Source organism: Heterocephalus glaber, unplaced genomic scaffold, assembly GCF_053883595.1.
Source record: "Heterocephalus glaber isolate CG9 unplaced genomic scaffold, H.glaber_assembly_v1.0 deba00001461, whole genome shotgun sequence".
In the NCBI taxonomy this organism is placed as follows: domain Eukaryota; kingdom Metazoa; phylum Chordata; class Mammalia; order Rodentia; family Bathyergidae; genus Heterocephalus; species Heterocephalus glaber.
In genome coordinates, this window is record NW_028258308.1 from 15,537,094 (window position 1) to 15,558,716 (window position 21,623).

At 35.6% G+C, this 21,623-nt stretch overlaps 1 protein-coding gene across 17 annotated transcripts in view; it reads left to right on the forward strand.

The window, feature by feature from the left end:
* Positions 1-21,623, forward strand: part of Tenm3 (teneurin transmembrane protein 3) — a 2,554,979-nt gene that overhangs the window by 1,794,694 nt on the left and 738,662 nt on the right. The window lies entirely within an intron of this gene.

Genomic DNA, 21,623 nt, shown 5'->3' on the forward strand with positions numbered 1-21,623 from the left:
CTACTTGTGCACTTAGAGAACGCAGTTGTATTTCTCTAAAGTGCATTGAGTTCCTTAAAAGTACGTTGGCATATATACTTATACTTGTTAAAAATTCAAAGAGATAAGCAACATATAAAAAGAGAAAAGCAGCCTTTTATAAGACTATTTATGTGGATTTTATTCTATATGCAAACCCTAAAGTATTTCTAAAATGAAGAAAACTAGAAGTTAGATTAAGCTGATTGGCTCACTGATTGCAGCTATAAATTCTATAGATCATTTAGCAGAGGAACTTGCATTAAATTTATAATACTGTAAACTTCATGTGCCAGTGAAAACTTTTGGGAAGACTTTAAATGTCATCAATGTTTTCCCAAATGCCCATCCAACTTGTTGCCTTGCTTGCCTTGGTTTTTGACTTATCCAGGAGAAAACTTAATCACATTCCTTTTTATATTATGAGAAATACATAAATGTTTCAAAAAGCAATCTCAATTCCATTTATATTAGATCTCTGCCCCCCCCCCAAAATCTTTCGAAATAGATGCAAGAGAGAAAGCATGTTTATTTCTCCCCATTTAGTGGCATTTCACCAGCTGCTGAGGCACAGGAAGCTGCCATGGTGGCACTAGTCTGAGCTGGTGAAGATCGGGAGTTCAGATAATTACTGGAGATGGGAGGAGACTGGTTTCTCCATTTAGGTCCACTCACCTCAGTCTCTCAGTCATGGTCTTTGTAGCTTGGTGCTGCTCCTCCCGTTTCCCTAACCTTCACTTTGACTTAGGTCTGGCCTCTACTTAGACTGTTCATTAAATCTGCCCTAGTGCCAGACGAATAAAGAGGCTCCTTTTAGTCAAGAATTCACTGTTTTCATTTGATTCTTCTGTGAGGTTAATACTGCTTTTCACTAGTGGTTGAGTTAGTTCAATATGACCAGCTGCTTACCTGATGTTTCAGTTTTGTGGCTCTAAATTTGTTTTTCTACACTTGAACCATCATAGCTCTGATTAACTTCTTCTTTTTTTTTTTTCTTTTTTCTTTTTTTTTTTTTTGATACCGGGGATGAAATTTGGGTCCTTGCGCTTGTGCAGCAGGCAGCAAAACCACTAAGCTAAATCCCTGGCCCTAAACTTCTTAAAAATTAAAAAAACAAAACAAAACTGCCCTATAGACCTTCCAAGCACTGGTTTTCTTCCTGTCCTTCTTTAATGACACTAATAATAAAACAATGAGTTGAAATGTTTTATGTTCGTGTCTATAGGATATGGGCCGCCCATCATTTCTGGCAACCTACTCTCACGCCCATAGCCCTGAATGCTATTCCCCCAAGCAACCAATGCTTGACTTGACATGATATCCTAATACTCAGCCTTCACACAAAAGCTCATACTGCCGTTAAGATTTAACTCTGCCTTTTTGTGTAGTAGACCATTATATTGAGTCTGATACCAACATCAACAGGCCTCAACTTCTATCTATATAACTTGGTTGCTGGATCAATGGAGCTTTTACACTTGTTCAAGTGTGATATATTGGTTATTTTTTAATGGCCACTAGTTATTTGAATAATGGATATTTCCAGAAATGCAAGTAGTAGATGCACAGCATGCAGGTAAGTTAAGTACCAACACTACCTGGGAATCAGCGGGTATTCTTGATGAGTAAGTACCCACATTTACTTTTTGGTAGTTCAGCATCTCTCTAATTACAATAATATTTCATGTCTATCTTATCAGGTTTCTTGGAAGATAACACTATATATATAAATTAGTGTAAGCAGGTGGGCTACCAACATTTTCTTATAGTTTGGAATACTGTGATCTAAGCATGCAACCAGTGCTTTCTTCCAAATTACTTAAAGTTAGATAACTCAATATAAAAAGGTCTGGAAATAAAATCAGACCCAATAGATTTATACCCCTTGGGTCACCAGCTTAAAAACTAACCAAAGATATATACATATTAGTCATTTTGACCAAATATCTCATAATTAATTATAAAATGAATTTAAAACTAAATAAAAATTGGACAACAGTGTAGGTTTTTCAGTAATGATTTCATATTTTAGTTTTCCTTAGAAGTAGACATATTACAGTTATATGGACAATGGACATGATATTGACTTTATTTTCCTGTTAGTCATTGTGTACTTGAGGTTAACAAGGGCAATTATAGCTTACTAATTTTTATCAGTCACTATATAAGTCAGCTGCTAGAACTTTTTATGAAGGAAAAAATAGACTTTTAAGCCTATACTCTTTTTTGGTACATGCAATTCTCTTGAAACTACTTTTAATCTCTTAAGTCTTTAAAATATTTGAAAAAACATTCCCTCATGCCATAAATTTCACGTTCCAATAATCATTTTAAGCGTATCACATGGTTTTATTTAATTCATTCATAGATATTTTAAAATTAATCATCAGACCTTTTAAGACTTAGCCTGTTTTTATATTCTGATTATTTTAATGGCATAGGAAAAGAACATTCATTTATGTAAGTAAAGAGAAATGAATAATAGTAGCTATCTAACCATATTGTAGTTGTCTTATATTAAACATATTTTAGTCTTGATAAAATGTAGCTTTTTATAAAAGCTAATGAACCACTACTTTGTTCTTATTTCCATTGAAATAAATTTTATTCTGCAAAAGAAAACTTCACAAAATCCATAATAGTTTCTGTGTATATACATACATATATATAGTTACATATAAATACATTAAAATTGACAAATTAGAAATAAACATGTGCCTTACAGAAATTACCAGAATATGATTTGAGAAATCTTTATATTTTCATATACACTACATATATGAGTATATACATCCCAATATATCCAGGAATTTTGGATTTAAAAATAAACCATCATCAAATGTCATATAATTAAAATGCTATAATTTAAAACAAGGTAATTACAAGCTGACATTCAAATGAAAAAATAGTGTTAGCATGGGTTATGTTTCTGAGTAAACATCTGATATTCAGCTCTATGTTGAAATATTCCCTCTCTTATTTTTTTTTGCCAGTAGTGGAAAAATAATGCTGTTTCATGTGGCACAATATTATATTATGCACTATTAAATTGATGCCTTTTTCAATCCTATTTTATTCTTAGTACAAAATATTAGAAAATTAGATCAGCAAAAAAAATTTTTAGTTCATTAGCAAGACCATCTATGTTGTGCTAAGAAGTGAAGTCTTTATGCCAGAGATCATTATATCTAATAAACATACTAAGAATTCATGTGAACTCTTGAGACATTCTACACAATCAGCCATTACCTGACTCTAACATGCCTTCCCTGGTTTCTGTAGTACTATTGTCTTCAGAGTCCTTCTAGCTTCCCTCTTAAATCTTCTCCAGCTGCTTTGCAGAATTGTCCTTCTAGATTCAACTGACATTTTATATCCAGTGTCTGCTCTCTCCCAAGAGAAATCACATTCATGCCAGTGGCTACAATTACCAGCTTTAGTTGGATGTTTCTCAAATGTGTATCTCTAGCCCTGACTTCTCCTTTGAAGTCCAGCCCCATGTTTCCAACTGCTTATTGACCATGCCTACGTGTATCACTCTAAAGCTCACAACTGAATTCTTAATCTTTCCTCCTACAAATTTTCTCCTTGCTGGTGGACACTCCCATACAGTACACTGCCTAGACATTGGGAGTCATTCTCAACACCTCCACCTTTCTCTTTCCAGGTCCACTTGATTTTACTTCTTACATACTTCTTAATCCCCTGCACATCTTCCTGATCATCCCACAGCCCTTCTCCCCACTCTTCTCTATCCTGCCTTGTTTATCACACACGTTTTCTAAGTGGATTCCTCACATCCAATTTTGTTCCTCTCCAGTCCATTACCTGAGCTGCAGCAAATCATAGTTTTATAGTGCCATACATAAACTTCTAAATAAATTTTCATGTGCTTTAGAAAAAAAAAAGACCAAGGTTCTTAACATGATAATAGTATTATGTATAATTTGCTTCCTGCCTACCTCATTAGCTTCATTGGGAGCCCTTTTCTTACTGGCTCCTGCACATCAATTACTGCTGCCTCATATTTTCCACTTTATCTAAGCCCATACTCTTGTAGAACCTTGACATTCTCCATCTGGAGAGGGAATCCATTCCTTTCCTTTGAACTTGAGTGGGCTTATCACTGCTCCAAACAACAGATTAAGGCAGAACGAATGCTGTATGATTTTCAAGGTGAGGTCATATTAAAGGAATACAGCTCCCATCTGGGCCCTTGCTTGGCGACATCTGTTTTGGTAAATAAACCACTATGTTGAGGGGAACCCCAAACCTAGCCCATCCACACAGCCTCCACAGAGAGCCCTAGAGAGGAATTAAAGTCTTCAACCAATAGCCACCATCTACTGCCAAGGAAACCTGTGAATGACAAGTCTTCAGATTATTTTACTCTGCAACCTTCCTGTTCTCCTATTAAGACCCCAGAGGTTATGAAACAGGAACAACCCATCTCCACTCTGTTTTGTCCAACTTGATGCTTAGAGTCTGTGAAGACAGTAAATAATTTTTATGCCACTAAATTACAAGGTGATATGTGAGGCAGCATTAAATAATTAGAACAAACTCATGGCCTTTTTCAGAGTTGTGTTCTTAGAACATTAGCTCCTCCTTTTCTGCTTCCCCTCTGCTGGACATCTCTACACAGACTTTTACTAATACACTCAGAAATTAATTTTCCTTATCCTTCAGAAATCAGCTTAAACTTCACCAAATAACAATGTAGATATGGAGCATAGAAAAAACATTTGAGAGGACTATGCATCCTATAGCAATAGAATAGATGTAAAGGAATCATCTGAAATGCCATGGACCTAAAACACACACCCTCAAGTTATCCCAGAAACTAAAAACTTTAATAAGATCTGAGGAAACACAAGAAAGAAAGAAATCCAAATTTCATGGACCATACCCTAGTACAGTGATGGTGAACCTTTTAGAGATGAGTGCTCAAACTGCAACCCAAAACCCACTTATTTATCACAAAGTGCCAACACTGCAATTAAGCCTGAATACTGTTTTAGTTTAGAAAAAACAACTCATACATTAACATCTTCTGTCTTAAAAGAAAAACAAATAACACAGGTGCCATAGGTTCACCACCACTGCCCTAGAATATGTTCTAGACAACACTTTATGGATCATTTTAAAGGTTGTTGGTTTGTTTGTTTATAGCAGTATCTTACTTCATGAGAAACATTCCTCCTCACTTTTGGTCAGTATTAGAATAACTACTATTCAAACTAGTGCCCTATAAGTCTCTCATCACAGTCCAGAGTTTATCTTGTAAGTAACATGGGATATGAAGGAGTTTCATTAAATTTAGGTAGTGTTGGGGGAAAATATAAGGAGATATAGAGCCATGTCAGTAATATTTTGTATGACAGATTCAAAAATACCTGTTTTAGTTTGGCCTTGCTTCTTTCCTATAGCAAACATATACTGTTTCTTCTTTCAGAGCTCATTTCACCTTGTGTTTTCATGGTATTTTTTATGCACACCAGACTCTCAAATAACTCTATCATCAATTTACTTGTTCATAACACCACTTTTTTCCTTGAGTGAATGATGGGCATTCTAGAGACATCAAAGTTTGTTTGATTCTGAAACTACATTGAAATTTTTCAGTTTCAGCTTCAAGCCCAGTACTTTGCCTTATGCCAAATTGCTGCTATTAGTAAAATGAAATGTTAGAAATTTTTGTCCTTTTTTTTAAACTTTATTGTTTTTCTTGGTATATGTTTCCAGTGCATAACGATCACATTCCTCGTGGAGAACTGATACATAATATATCTTAATTCTTTTTAAAATCTCATTCCTTTCCCCTTCCTCACCCCTCCCTTCATCTGTTGGTTCCCTTCCCTTTTGCAAAAGATTTATCTCCCTTTGTCTTTGCTCTTTGAAAATAATATATAAGGATCCAATTCATAACTACAATACTAACAGTGATTTCTTTATTCCTAGCAGATAATGTTAGAGTTTAAACAATCAAATAAGTGCCTTTCTCCAGACTAATTTCTCCAGGAGTCTTTGTCCTATGAATGCATATTACCTTTGTTCAGTACACGTTGCAATTGCCATCAGAGAGGAGCTGCCAGTTACAGAAGAATATTTGTTCCATTACTTTAGATTTACTGAGCAGGTTTTTTGTTCCAATATTTTTTTCTTTCCTACACTTATCCCTTGTTCTCTGAGCCGTGCTTTATTCTAGGTCTTCCTTTCTTCTCCAGTTGTAAAATCAACAGCATGGGGATGTCTAGGGACCAGTCTAGAACTGAGAGAAACTGCTCTGGGAAGACAACCTAAAACCTATGAGACTCAGGGAATCTTGCTGGATCAGTGTCTATGAATGGCATGGATACAATTCATTGAGCACACTGAATCTGATGGTATAAGTCAAATTTTGTCTATAATTTGATTTTCACTTTCAAGATGGATTTAATGGAGTAAAGTATTCTATGATTTTGAAAATTTTGGTACCCTAAAATTAGTAAAAGTATGAGCAGATGTATAACACACCGGGAGTCTACCTCCTATTAGCCTCCTGCTCTATTAAATACAGTGAAGTCAGCAAATATATGGCCTCCATTACTAGACCTATAGTGACATCACTAATCATGAAACCTTTTCCCCAAAATTCCAGACTAGAGCTCACAATTCTCACTATAGATGTGTAGGTGGGCACCACCAGTCAGTCAAAACTGGCTCAAAAACAATGAAATGTTCATGCCATTTAAGAAACAGAAGTAAGCTCATTTCCTCACAAATTTTATTATTAAAATTTACATTTTGTAAGGAAAAAAGGGAAAGAACCCAGAGGCAACAGGGCCCCTGCTATAGTTCTCTCACAGCAGTACATTAAACTAAATTAGATTTATTAAATTAGGTAATTGTCATGTTGGAAGGCACAGGCAAGCTGATCCTGAGATGAGAGACAAAACAAATAGGTTGTAGCAGAATGGATGGGGCACTAGGGAAGCATTTAGCCTCACTAAACTCTAGGAAGCCCGTCCTAATGAGATGCACCAGGGGCAGCAGAATCTTAGAAGTCTCCAAGCTCAGCGAGCATGCCCTGGGACCAAAGACCTATCGAGAAAGGATCAACCTCTCCAACTGACACTCAGGGAGATTAATAAAATGTTTAACTAATGGTAAAGTTGATCAAGCCAAACATGCCAATCCCAGCTGTATTTGCTCTAAAAGCAAAATCCAAATGAGAGGAAATATTCTGACAAATGATCAAAACAAGATTTAGGGTTTTAAATTAAGGAACATAAGATCCCTAATAGCACATTTACCTGCATATTTCCAATATTCAGTACATCCTATTTTCAAAATGGAATTCTCTACTTTTCCTTTCCACTCTGTCATTACAAGGGCTGTTCGAAGCAATCTTTGCAGTGTTTGGTGGGTGCCAGGAACTCTCTGTGCCACTTGTGTGTGAGCCCAGACCTCCTCCAGGACCACCAGCAGCTCCCCTCTACCCTCTTACAAAGGCTGTTTAGTTGTCAACAATGACTGAGGACTCAACAACAGCATAATGGCAGCCAGGTGGTCTTACAGATCCTCAAATCCCCTTTTGTCTTGTTAGAATGTTAATATCAGGGGGAAAAAAGAAAAGTCACACTTAAAAATAGCATCATGAACATCTTTGTTTTTCTCCATTTGGACTTCCTACTGGATTTCATAAAATGGCAGCTATCACCAAGCATAGTCATTTCCTTTGCAGGTGTTACAAAATCCCAGTAATTTCATTGTTTTGCATTTTTTAATTCATAATTTTAAAGACTGCCATATACATCACATTTTGTCTCTGATAGAAAACCATCATTATTTAAAAACAAAGATGTTAGCTGGGCGTGGTGGCACACGCTTGGCATGCCCTGTGAGTTCAAGGACAGCCTAGGTTACATAGTGAATTCAGGCTGGCCTGAATTACACAGGGAGAAAACCAAAATGTAAAAGAGGGTAGGTGTTCTTTTTAAAAAGCTATTAACATAGTCCTGGATATTATTAGACTTGCACCAATAAACAATCTCATGAGTGAGTCATGATTGATTATTTTTGGAAGCGGGTGTCATTTTTAGCCATTCAAAATACCTGAAGATTAATGTGGTCCATCCTTCTGAAGATTCAGTTTAATGTGGGATGTTGAGTTTTTTCCACTTTCGGACACATTTTTCCTGCATTTTGGTATTTATACAAATGACTGAGATAAGGTACGATGTGGAAATGTGCTACATAACATAAAATATTATCATATGCATATTTCTACCTTCTTCATAACTTGAGTTTCTCAAGTTTTTGGTTCTATCATGGAGATCCTTGCTTATCTGGTTTATAGTTTCACTGTCAGACTTCCCTATTTACAAAATATACTTAATTCTAAACTCACAGGAACACATTGTTGCTTCCAATTCTTCGTTAGCACAGTGTATCTTTTGTTTAGATTTGTATCGGTGCCCATAGGTGTAAAGGCAGCTTTCACCACCCCTCTGCGTGTCCCCACTAAGATCTCCTGCTAAGGTTGAGTTCAGTCTGTGTGCATTTTCCTACTGACTTTTGTGGAACTTCCAGAACAGAGCAATTACAGGGTTGAGCTGTAACCAGAGACTGGGGCACAATTCCCCAGAAAAGTCTGTGTCTCTAATGTTCTCCATAGGCAACTTTTACTTGCTTAACAGAGCTTAGAAATACATGACTGAGTCTGAAATACACCCATAATATAATTAAATAATAGCATCCTAAATATAAAGAATCCCTTTACCAATAACATAGGCCATTCATTAGCATATACAATTAGATGCTTTTTTATTTTTTAAAAGTTATCTTGAAATTTGTTATTAGTATCCACTTCAGATTGTTTTTTCCAGCATTGGTAGGTGTTATTTTAAAACAATAAAATAACAAATTTTAATATCAGTATATAAATAAAAACCACAATGCAAATTAGTTTATAATGTAAAAAATAGTGTTAATAATTTAGCCTATTTTATAGTTTTTCCAGACTTTATCAAGAATTCTTTCACCAAAAATCATAAAATCCACCTAATGTCCTCTCATGTCTACCTTATAATTAACATATATTTCAAACATATAGATAAGGCTAGGCAAATTTTGGACTTTTGCTTGTTTTAGATTTTGGCCACAAAGCAGGTTTGGGCTTGGCTGCCTTTAGCTTACTCTCCTAAGGGCCGTGGTCCTGCTCCTTGGGGCTCTCTCACTCACAGTGGCTTTCAGATCCATTCTCATCCCATTCCGACCTCCTGACATCACCGTGGTTTCACTGGGTCCTGCCAAATCATAAGCATGAGACAAGCAAGAGGCTTGGTAGAACGTGAACATAGAGGTTGGTGGAGAGTTTGTTTTTAATCTTCTACTACAGCTTGCTGGTATGCATCCTAAAATGGACTTTTTCCTGTACTGAGCTTTACATAGTAATTAAGATACTGTTGTAGTGAAAGAGTAGCATTGTGTTATACTTGTATATATCTTTAGTCTGTTTAGAAAGAGGACTATGATTTACTATAATCATTTCTTTGCAATAAACTCTGATTAGCTTAATTGTGTCAACATTACAAAACACATATCCATACACATAACAAACAAACACCTTACGAAGAGCCTGAGACTTAAATACAATGTAGTCTTATCCAATAAAACAGTGATGTGAGCTTTTTAAGTAGTTTTTGTCCTAATTTTTACATTCCTTGTGTGAGGACTATGAAAGGTGTTATAAAACCCTATAAACTGTCATACTAGTGATTTCCAAAGCAAATTTACATGAGCCCCCAAATTAGAACTTCATATAAACTCAAGAACATTTACAGAATGATTGACTAAGACAATCATTTCCTTTTCTATTTCATAAACTAAAGTCATGCTTTATGATTTGCAATGTCTTTAGAAGGAGAGAAAAAAGAACAAAGGTCTTAAAGCTACAGAGTAAGGTAAGGAGCTTATGATATTATATCAAATGATAATGCAAACCACAGAAATTTTTGGGAGGCAGAAAAATAGACTATACATTTCCCTAGAGCTGGAAATGATGTCATGATCATTTAGAGTTAGGGAACATCTGATTCTGAATGAGTGTTTATTTGGCTTGTACACCCAGTTTAATTACTATTCATTCTAGTCAAGAGTGATTCTGATGGTTTTCAATATTAATTAATTTTGTAGTATGAGATTGAATTGTTAACTTTGTCCTGATCATTGTGTAAATTCTGCAAAGAAAATCCTTAGGTTTCTGTTTCCTGCAACCATCCACCCTGATTGGCCCATGTCACAATCTCACAAATTTATAGTATTTTGTTTTCTTAACCATTGCTTAATTCAGAAATGTGACCTGAACAGGAGAAAAAAGAATTGGCTGAGTTGTAATCATTTGGAATATTTGAACTGATTTGGATGGATGGGGATTGCTTCAGAGAGCCCTTGTCTAATAGTACTCCTCTGAGCTAGGAAACCTAGCATTCTAATCTCCAACTCTGACACTCTGACAAGTTACTTTAGTTCATTGCATCGCTCTGACCTTTACATAATGAAGATAATATTTATCTAGCTTACATATTTATCTATCTTCCTTTGTATGTTATGAATACTTCATATTGATGAAGTGGTCTTCCCTTTAAGACTATATGTTTTCCAAATAAAATCAGCTTAACAGTTTGATAGATGCATAGATGTATAAACCAAGAAACAGAAAAATAACATGTTGCATTATATTTTGAAATATAATGATAGCTTATATTTCTAGTGGTTACCTTGTGCCCCAGATATTGCATATTGTCTCATTTAATACTACAGCATTTTTTGTGAAGGTTTTATTCCTACTTTCACTGCAAAGGAAACGGGGCCCTTATAGGGCTAAGTTTCCCAGAATCATCAGTGAGTAAGTGGCAGTATCCGCACTACGGTACAAATATCTTCTGCTTCCCAAGCTTGCCAAAATCAAACCATGTCAGCGTTGTATGTCAATGAGGGCTATGTGAAACAAGGCTATCAAACTGTCTGGTTTGATTTTGTTGTCCTGTTTCCTGAGCTAATTCCCTGGTTAACAATATTTCCTTTTACATATCTGACACTACTTTTACATAATAATCTTTTTAGTGGATATTTGGTGTTTGGCTGTGCAGAATCCTCTTACCCTACTTCTGATAGCAACCTCTCAACCTCGATTTGTAGATCAACTTCCCAATCTCCAGATTCTAGTGGAACTGAAAGCAAACCTAGCAAGTACCCTGAGTTGTGTTTGCCATGTTGTGCTGCTTTCTCATGGCCTAGTTCCTTGCAGTCAATTTCACTGGCAAAAGTTTTTTCTCATTCTATGCTCCTCACACCCTACATTGAGGGAAATGGATAAGAGAGTGTGGACACTTTCCCCTTTATCTTGCGTGTAGCATCTTCACTTCTCTCAATTTTATTGCCAATCCCATCAATTCAGCAACAGAGAGCAATTCTCAGTATATTTTACCAAAACATCTTGCTTGCACATACCAGTTCTCTTATGAAAACAAAATCAAAGCAAGTCTTAAAACATCAAAAAGACATTTTTGCCTCCAAACCAAAATCAACCGGTAGTCTTAACCTCATTTCCTTTGGGAAAATTTTAGAAAATAAATTTTATTGAAGTTTTTCTACTTGGTTGCATAAGACTCACAGGCTTGAAGGTAACCAACAAATTAACTGTTTTAATCATTCATGAAGCCAAGTATCTCTGACCAGTTTCATCATAAAAGTAACTATGGCCTCTACTTACATGAAACTTGTCTAGTGAAGCTTTAAGAATAGTGTAAACATAGCTGTGTTTTAAAAGAAATTTTTAAAAGAAATCATTTGAGCTGAATCATGTCACTTTCTCAACTTAAAATACTCCAGTGGTTTTCCATTGTGCCCAGGATGACAGTCAAAAATCATTTTTAGGACTCGGGGGAGGCCGGCGGCGACAGTCATGTGGGGCAGGGGCCTCCAGAGTAGCTGGCTCAGAGCGGCTGTGCTGGGCCGACCCCATGCCGCCCCTGCTTCCCTGGCCATGCCTCTCTCATGCCCCTCCCTGGCCTCCCCGCTCTGTCGCCCCCACTGGGGACTGCTGTCCACGAGCCCCGCTGAGGTCAGAACCAGAGGCCGGAGTTTAGCGCCCAGTGTCAAAAGCACACAGAAATAACTTCATACATCTTTAGTCATCTGATCTTGGACAAAGAGGCTAAAAGCAAACACTGAAGAAGGCCTCTTTAACAATTGGTGCTGGGAAAATTAGATATCTGCACACACAAAAAATTAATCAAGACCCATATGTCTTACCTTGTACTAAAATGAAATCAAAATGGATCAGAGATTTAGATATAAAAACAGATACACTGAATCTCCTGGAAGATAAAATAAGAAAAACTCTTGAAGACATGGGCTTAGGCAAGGACTTCCTAAATAGAACCCTAGTTGCACAAGAATCAACTAATGGGATTACATCAAATGATAAAGATTCTACACAGCAAAGGAGACAACAGAATGAAGAGCCAGCCTACAGAATGGGGGAAAAGTGCTGCCAGCTATAAAGAACTCAAAAAAATTAGACTCCAAATAACAAGAGACTCAATTAAAAAATGGACAATTAAAATAGACACTTCACAAAATAAATACAAATGACCCAAAATTACATGAAAATGTGCTCAGCATCTTTGGCCATTAGAGAAATGCAAATTGAAAGAATACCATGAAGATTCCATCTTACTCCAGTAGGAATGGCTACCATCAAGAAAGCAAATAAAAACAAATGCTGCAAGGTTGTGGGGAGAAAGGAACCCTTCAACATCGTTGGTAGGGATGTAAACTAATACAACCATTATGTTAATCAGTAAAACACTAAAAATAACAGTTTCGCTTGACCTAGTTATACTTTTCCTGGGTATCTTCCTAAAAGAGTTATAGCATCATATTACAGAAATACATCCATATCCATGTTTATAACAGCAGCACAATTCACAATAGCTAAATTATAGAAAGGGCTTATATGCCCGTCAACAGATGAGTCAATACAGAAAATGTGGTGTATTTACACAGTGGTGTACTACACAGCCATAAAGAAGGAGAAACTTGAGCCATTTATAGAAAAATATATGATCTTGAGGCCATAATGAGAAGTGAAATAAATCAGACACAGAAGGTTAAATATCACATGACTTATTTTATATGAGAAATCCAAAATATAAATAATTTAAACAGCAAAAAAAGAAGAGAAGATAAGAAACCATGGAAGATGGAAAGGAGATTTGGAGAGTAAGGGAAGAGAGGGGGGGTGGAAGAAAAAGGGGAATAAAAGTGATTGAAATGTGATATCCATCTCCACTAATTCCCCCAAAGAAATGTAATTATTATGTATCACAAACATACACTAATAAAAATTAAGAATAAAAAATCATTTTTACACTCAATCTCAGGGACCCATCTACCTCTCTCCAAAAAGCTTAAAAATATAGGCAAGATTAGAATAGATTCTTTATTATACTGTCTACATAACAGCATTTTTTCCTTTGAATAATTTATCAAAATTTATAATTTTATCGTATCTGTTCATTGGTTTAGTGGTCTTCTAGATTTCTTGCCCTGTGAGTGCAAGAATGGAGCTGGCCTAGTTTATCACTGTATCCTTAACACCTAAGAATGTTCTGGCTGATGATGAATGTTTGGTGAGTGAACTAATGAATGAATAAATTTAAGTGACAAAAGGTAATATCAAAGGGTTAATAGTAATCAATGACTTTCTCCTTTAAACATTTAGTATTGATTGAAAAGAGCATATATCCATGATGATGCATGCCTGTAATCCCACCACTGTGAGAGGCTGAGGCAGGAAGGCTGCTAATTCAAGAATAGCCTGGACAATTTAGCTATTTGGCAAGACCGTGTTTTAAAATACAATAAAATAAAATAGGACTGGAGATGTAGCTCAGTGCAGACCCCTAGATTCAACCCCCAACATCACACACAAAAAATCATCTTTCTAATTAGGAAAGCAAAAAGTTTCCAGAAAAAGAGCCATTTGCTGTTTTGCTAAACATCTAACTGTACAGAAGGAAAAAAAGACTCGAAAAATATACCTAGATTAACATATTCTTATTTTAATATATTCCTGCCCTGGCTTTCCCAGATCAGTTTTTCCTTTGTATTTTCAAAGTTTAGCTTATTCACAGAGTGTTCCAGAGAAGGAAAAATGTGATATCATTACCTAGCATTCCTTAAATGCCAAATATCATCAAGAAATGTCAAAATTTGGGCTCAAAGTGAAACCAGAAAATAATTTTTGAAACATACTTTAAGCATACAAAGCAGTAATAATAATCCTTCACCTAATTTAGTCTAAAATTTTTAATAACATTTCTGGCCTAAAATGGATAGTGGCTGAGGGGGGAAAAAGAAAACAAAACAACAACAAAAACAAAACAAAACAAAAAAACCAAGTAAAATCCTTTCGTCTTACTTTTTTTCAAATATAAAAGCATGCCCTAAGCAGATGTATTTTTTCACAGTGTTGTCAACAGTGGACCTAATTGCCTTTCATGTAAATTAAGAATATGTACCTTTGTTTAAGCAGTAATCTAGGTCAAGATGAGAGAGGTGGTTTACTTTTTTTATTTTTTTTTTAGTTTATTTAAGGCTTTGAAATGGCACTTAAAGCATGGTATGAAAGTTATTCTTGGCTTCCATTTATTTAAGTAAGAAAATATGTCTCTCTAAACTTTTTCCAGATCTTCCCTTACCAATTACAGCAATCCACTCCACACATCATGAAGGTGTATACAAATACTTACCGGCTTTGTTATAAGACACTTGAGATTTGGGGCTGCAGATACATATTTTTAAATCTTTCATATTTGCTAAAGCTTGATGAAGCTGAGAATATGTCTACAGGATAAATAGTGACTTGGAGCCATTTGTCATGGAGTTGCCTCACTAGAATTGCTACAGATTTTTTCTCTCCTTCTAGATCCAAACACATTTGGGGTTTTTGTCAAAAAGAGATATTGAATGACCCCACTTATCAGCCTAATTTCAAACATAGATTATGTCATAGGGAGGAACTTCTGACTGACCCCTTCTGGTTTATGACACCAGTGAGTTTAAGTGTGTGTAACTAATCGTTGGCCCCCTGCGCACGGAAAATTGTATCTCAGCAGGTTCTACCTGGAATCTGGTAAAAACGTTTCTTCATTTGTTTCCATGTTTATTTTAAGCATTTTGTGCCAGGGGAGTATTGTGGACAATACACCACAAGCAAAGCATATTTTTAAAAATCAAAGAACTATTTTTCTCACTTATATATTTGTAGTAGAATAATATGTCATCTGAACCAAAATCCATTGTAGTTGAAATCTGCTGGCTATCTTACCCTCATGAATATTATGTATTAATAATAAAATAATTCAGAACATTCCAAAACCCACAGAGGTAATGGAATTAAGAGGATCTAAAATACAGGCACTTTCTATCAAAGGAACTAATGCTTTACTGCAAGGTACTGACAAGTTACTTTATTCTATCTTAAGAGTGTATTGCAATAATGCACTCATGATTATATGCATTTTTTAAATGTGTTTCTGTAAAAGAAAAATAGCAAATGTAAACTCTAGACTGGGGGAAAAGCCAACATCCAAAAGATTATCTATTGGTCACAAAGAAAATACAGAATCAAGAATTCTGAAGGAAATATTTTTCCTTCAGAAGTATAAAATACTTCTTTACTACTACTACTACTACTACTACTAACCCTTTTTGTGGCACTGGGGATTGAACTCAATGTTTTGCTTTGTATTTGTTTTTTGTTTGCAAGAAAGCGATTTTTTTAAATGTCTGATTAAATACACCCATCTAGTGAAAGTTTTATGATGAGGATAAAGGGTAGTAAAACATAATGTGCAGCACAGCAACTTGAAAGTGTGAAATATTTGCTACCTGTTGTGGAGACGAGTTGGCTATTTACATACTTATGTTTTCAGTATTTATTTATACTCTGCCTTCTTTAAAAAAAGTGATTTACAGTATATTTATTTTCAGCTTTATTTCCAAAAAACGACATGATAGCTGAGTCTTGATGTAACTGATTTAAAAAATGAACTGTTTATTAGTAAAACTATAAGTTTCATATGAGACATTTTAAATGTTCTTTATATTATCCTTATTTTTGTATAAACAGTTGTAAAAATAAAATATATTGAAGTTGAATATGTTTAATTTTTAATATTAGAACCCAACTTATGTAAGTTTCAGAGATAAGAAATAAAAAATTGAGAGTTAATTGTATCGTTTATAATATGCAACAACTGCTCACGTTCTTCAGATTGAATAAATGTGCAGGGTAGAGGAAGTTAATTAACAGGTTCCCCAGGTAATTTAAATCTTCATTGTTTGGCAGAAAACATCTTTCAAATGCATTTTGTAACATCATGTGATAGTCTACAATTATATTTTGTAAAGTTTCAAATACTGCTTTACCTGAAAATTCGTTTCTACAGAAATAACTCAAAGTTTGATTTGTTCTTTGAATGATTTTATTTTAATATTGTGTCCAAAGTTTAAACTTTGGACTGCTTTATATGCAATTGAAAGCATGGTGACGCAACCCAAATTAGCAAATTGAGCTTGTTATTAAAAATATCAACAGGATGAACAAATTAGTTCAATGAAATTGCAGCTGAGAAGTATTTAAGTATGTTATTTCAAGCAACAAAATTAATAACACTTTTTTGGTCTCACTTGCCATTTTAATTGTAGCATTTATCCTCAGGATAGGCAACAAACTTTATGTTTTGAAACTTTAAAATTATGAAAACAAATTCTGAAACTGACTACTGATTAAACAGAACTCTGAGAATTCTGTGCATTCCATATGCATATGACATTATCTATTGAGCAGTCATTTATTTCACCTCCTAAATTTCACATGAACCCTTCTAATGCTCTCCATCATAGATCTCTCTCTCTCTCTCTCTCTCTCTCTCTCTCATGTTTTTGTTTTACAGTGCTAGAGATTGTACCCAGGGCCTTTGCAATATATCCCCTACCTTTTTTTCTTTTTTGTTTTGAGACAAGATTTCTCTAAGTTGCCTGGGCAGAACTCAAATTTTCCATCCTCCTGCCTCGGACTCCCAAAGTACTGGGATTAAAGGCATGAAGCAATTTCTTGTTTTTTTATGGTTTTCTTGCTTCTGCTATGGCTATAGCAACAGTTTCAAGTGAGCCACATACTTTTCCAAGCTGTGGTCAGTGTAATTCTCTGAAAGCACAGACATGATCATGACATGTCCTGCTTAGATCTCTTCAAGGATTTCTGTTAATCTCAGGCTAATAATTAAAATCCTTACTGTGTTCCACTGCCATTACCCAATCAGGGTTCTTCTTGACTCTTCAGCTTCCTGCTTCGTCAATGGCTCTGAGCCCCCAGCACTGGCCTTTCTGTTCTTCATTCTATCACAGGGCATTATACAAGTTATCCCCTCTTTCTGGAAGGTTCTTCACCCACATTTCTCACTTTTGTTCCATTGGGCATAGGTAGTCCTATCAAGTTCCATGTCCCTGTTGGAAATACCATTTCCTCTAGGATCCTTCCTTGGGCCTCTCACGTCTTTCTGTCCTGTGGTCTTGTAGCATTTACCATTGTTATATACACTCAGTGATAATGTACTTATAATTTAACATCTGTCTCTGCTACATAATTTGATTAACATCTGTCTCAGCTACATTAGAGAAACAGCTGTATCTGGTTTTACTTAACTTCATACTCCAGAAACCTAAAATAGTTCCTGATATACCTGATACGCATACAGTAACATATGCTGAACAAAGGAATGAATAAATAAGCACTAACACTTTTCAAAGAATCTGGAATCTTATGTATCTAGTTTTATCATTGCAACAAGACTGCTGGGGCAAATTTGGTAACAGTTTCTATAGGAGCCTCTACCCTTTCTTTTTTCATATGTTACCTAGTTATTAAAATGGCAAGTAGGACCAAGAAATGTAACTAATTTTTCAAATTAAAAAAGTCTTAAATACTTTTCCCATCACAACTTTATTGAATTAATTTGTGTATCTTGCTGATATTTCTATAACAAGCTCAATTTGCTTTTTGAAATGGTTTTGACAGCCAACAGAGCTCAGTGAGTTTTTGCCAGCTTATTTCATGATGTGTTAAAAGCTGCTATAATCTAAAATGTCTCTTCCTCTTGTGTACTATGTACTTTTTAATAATAAAGCGATGGACCTTCCTTATATGTGTCTATAATGATAACTGGAAAAATAAAAATAATAGAGTTCTAATTCTGTAGAACTATAAATAATTCATACTATCTCCACCTCCAAACTTCTCTTCCAGATATGTTGCAAGTACGGTTTTAGATGCTCGACTGGACTGTGTTACCAAACTTTCATAGCAATTGTATTTTCATAGTAGATAATTGTCTGGTATCTGCACAATGGGGTTCAGTAATTTTTACGCAGGAATGAGCTGCCACCTCATGAGCAGAGCAGCAACTTTTCTTGAATGATGTTATTTGTCTTTTTTTCATTGGCATATTTAAATTTTGTTTGCATACATTTTTCCTATGGTGTTAAGCTAATCAATTTACACAGAAAGAATCTGCATCTTATTGTTATGTTCACTGTGGTTTGTTTCAAGATAAAATTGAAACTTGGTGGGGAGCATAGGACATATTCACTACATAAAGACACTGAAGATTAAAGAAAATTTTAATCATCCTTTAAAACCTAATAACAAAAACACCTAACATTGTATTTTTTCAACTTAGTCTGATTTTACATGAGTATTTTCAGTGCACTGTTCTATCCTGCATCATTTGTTTCAAGGTAGCCTCTGCTAATTGAGAAACTAGTTGGCTCTAGCAGAATATGACCAGTTTTATTGTGAATCCAATCAATCCCAAGCATTCTTTGACAAAATTTCATTTAAAATTTCCTCTTATAAATCGGGATGTTGTTCCTGGTCTTAAAACTAAATGACTTGAAAAAAAAATGACTTGAGCTAAGACAAATCTATCATATTTTCATTTAAAAATACAAATATTAATTATAATTTAGAATTTTAATGTATTCAAAAATCAACTGTAATTATTTTTTAAGTTAATATTTTAAATATTTAAATATAAATCATAATTCTAATTTCAATTTTAAATTACCTAGCCCTCTTCTAAGAACTTGAGAAATACTAACTCATTTTATCCTCATGACAAATCTATGGGAAGGTATCGTTTTATCCCATTTTAAAGAGGAAGCAATTAAGGCACACACAGTTTAAGTTCTTCAAGGTTCTATGGACACAGTTGTTACGTGGTGGAGCTACGTAGCATTCACTGGCATTTTGGTTTCAGAGCCTGTCTTTTAATCATCTGATACACATGAGTCAAGTAGGGCAAGCAGCAGCAGCAGCAGTCACTGAAAACTTGGGAGGTGTGAGAGCATCGTGTGTTAGTGTCAGAGTCGAGCCCAGCACATCCTTTGGCCCATCACCTCCGGCTAGAGCAGGGCTGATGCTTCAACAATTACAGGTGAACCAGTGCTGAGATATGAGCTTCCAACTGTCTCCCTACACTAGACATTTTAAGAGGTGAAAATCAACTCCAGCTTTCCAGAAACCTTGGAACACCTCCTCCAAGCCAGGGGTTTCCAGGCCCACATGAAATCCTGTACCACAGAGCACTGAAGTGTTTTCTCTACCTCTCACTTGCTTTCCGACCCACAGTGGTTGGAGCACAAATGCATTTGAATCCTGTTTTCCTGGTTAAAAGATGGTTTTACTTTTTGCCTTTAATAAAGAAGTACTAATCTGTGGCTTAGATTGCCACATATCAGAGTTGAATTACTTATCCCCGGCTCAAGAAACCATTTCCAATTTCAGAATCCTATTTTCCTACCCACTGTGTGAGAAAAGAAATCAGATGAATTAATGTGAGAGACAAGGCAAACAGGAATGATCTACACACCCACATACAGGTATGATACATATACAGGGAGAGAGTCTGGGCGAGACCAGTGTCAATATGATTGTAAAATATCAGGATGTGACTTCATCCCCTCTTCAAATTCTTGATCTTCGAGCCACTTTCCCTTCTTTATCTGGCATAGTCCCTAAAAGGAAAAAAAAACACTCAGTAAATATCTGTTGAATAAATCAATAAATTAAAAAAATGGAAGGGAGTGAGAGGAGAAAAAGAAGGGGATGATGAAAAGAGCATGGAAGAGAAAAAGAGGGGAGGGAAAGGCAGATCTAATCAGTCAACTGAACTACCTGGGCCCATCTCCAAAGCCATCTATTTCTTTACTCTTTTCTATGTCTTATTTACATTTCCAGTTTTGGGGGATTTTTTTTCAAAGTAAATCCCACCTTGGGTTGGCCTAATCTTTTACTTTCTCAGTGAGTGGCTAAGAGTTGCTGAGAAAAATTATGAGAAACCTCCCAACTACATCCAGGATAAGCCTATTTTATCCACTCTCCCTGAATTCCTACTTGGTCTCCACTCTCCCTGGATTCCTACTAGATCTTCTATACTCCTTTATTTTTAGCACCTCAGCACATTACCCAATCATACTCTTCATCCTTTTCCACACTTTCCCATTTCTCAACTTACCAGGTCCATCCATGCCCATCTGAAAAAAATGATGATCTCCCTGTCACCTCAAAGAAAATGCCATGCCCCCTTCTTTACTGGCCAGAATCCCACCTACCTTTGATTTTAGTTGTCTCTCTGCACTCCCTTTTCTCTGATACTTGCAAGTTTTCTCTTATCATACTCTGTGTGTGTGTGTGTGTGTGTGTGTGTTTTCCTGGGGATGAATGAACCCAAGGTCTTCAAACTGAGCTACATCCTCAGTCCTTTTTTACTTTTTATTTTGCAACAGGGTCTCACTATGTCGCCAAGTTACCAGGGCTTGGCTTAACTTGTGACCCTCCTGTCACAGCCTCCCAGTTCTGGAATTAGTACACTGAGCATGATTCATCCTTAACTCAAAATAAAATCACCACTAGAAAAATTTCCTCATATTTCAATACCTTTTCTATTTTCTGGTTATGATCTAACAACATTCCTCCATCTATCTGGCTTTTTTTTATTCTGTATTTGACCAAAATAGCTGTTTCAGAAGTCATAGGTGATTTTCAAAAGTCAAATTCTGTGACCTTTCCATAGTACTCTGTCTCTCAGACCCACCTAATGCACCAACACTGATAACCAATTTCTTCTTCTCAAAAGCTATCCCCAGCCCCTCCACGTAACTCCTTTAATTCCAATTCCTTCCCTCCTATCACTCTGTACCTTTCACCTTTATTACCTCCTTTCACACCCTACTACCTTGCATGCAGTAATTTCCTCTGGTGTAGACCAGATTCTCTGCTTCTCATGGCCAGTTACATTCATTTAATAACTCTCAACCTTGTAACTTAACATTTTCACCAAATACATTAACCAGACATTTATCAGACCTCTCAGTATGAGTTGGAGAAAAAAGCCAAATGCAGCCACATTCTGAAAAGGAAAAAAAAAAAACAACCTAGTTTTCTCCTAATTTTTCTTCTTCTGATAACCGTATCAATTACCTCTTAG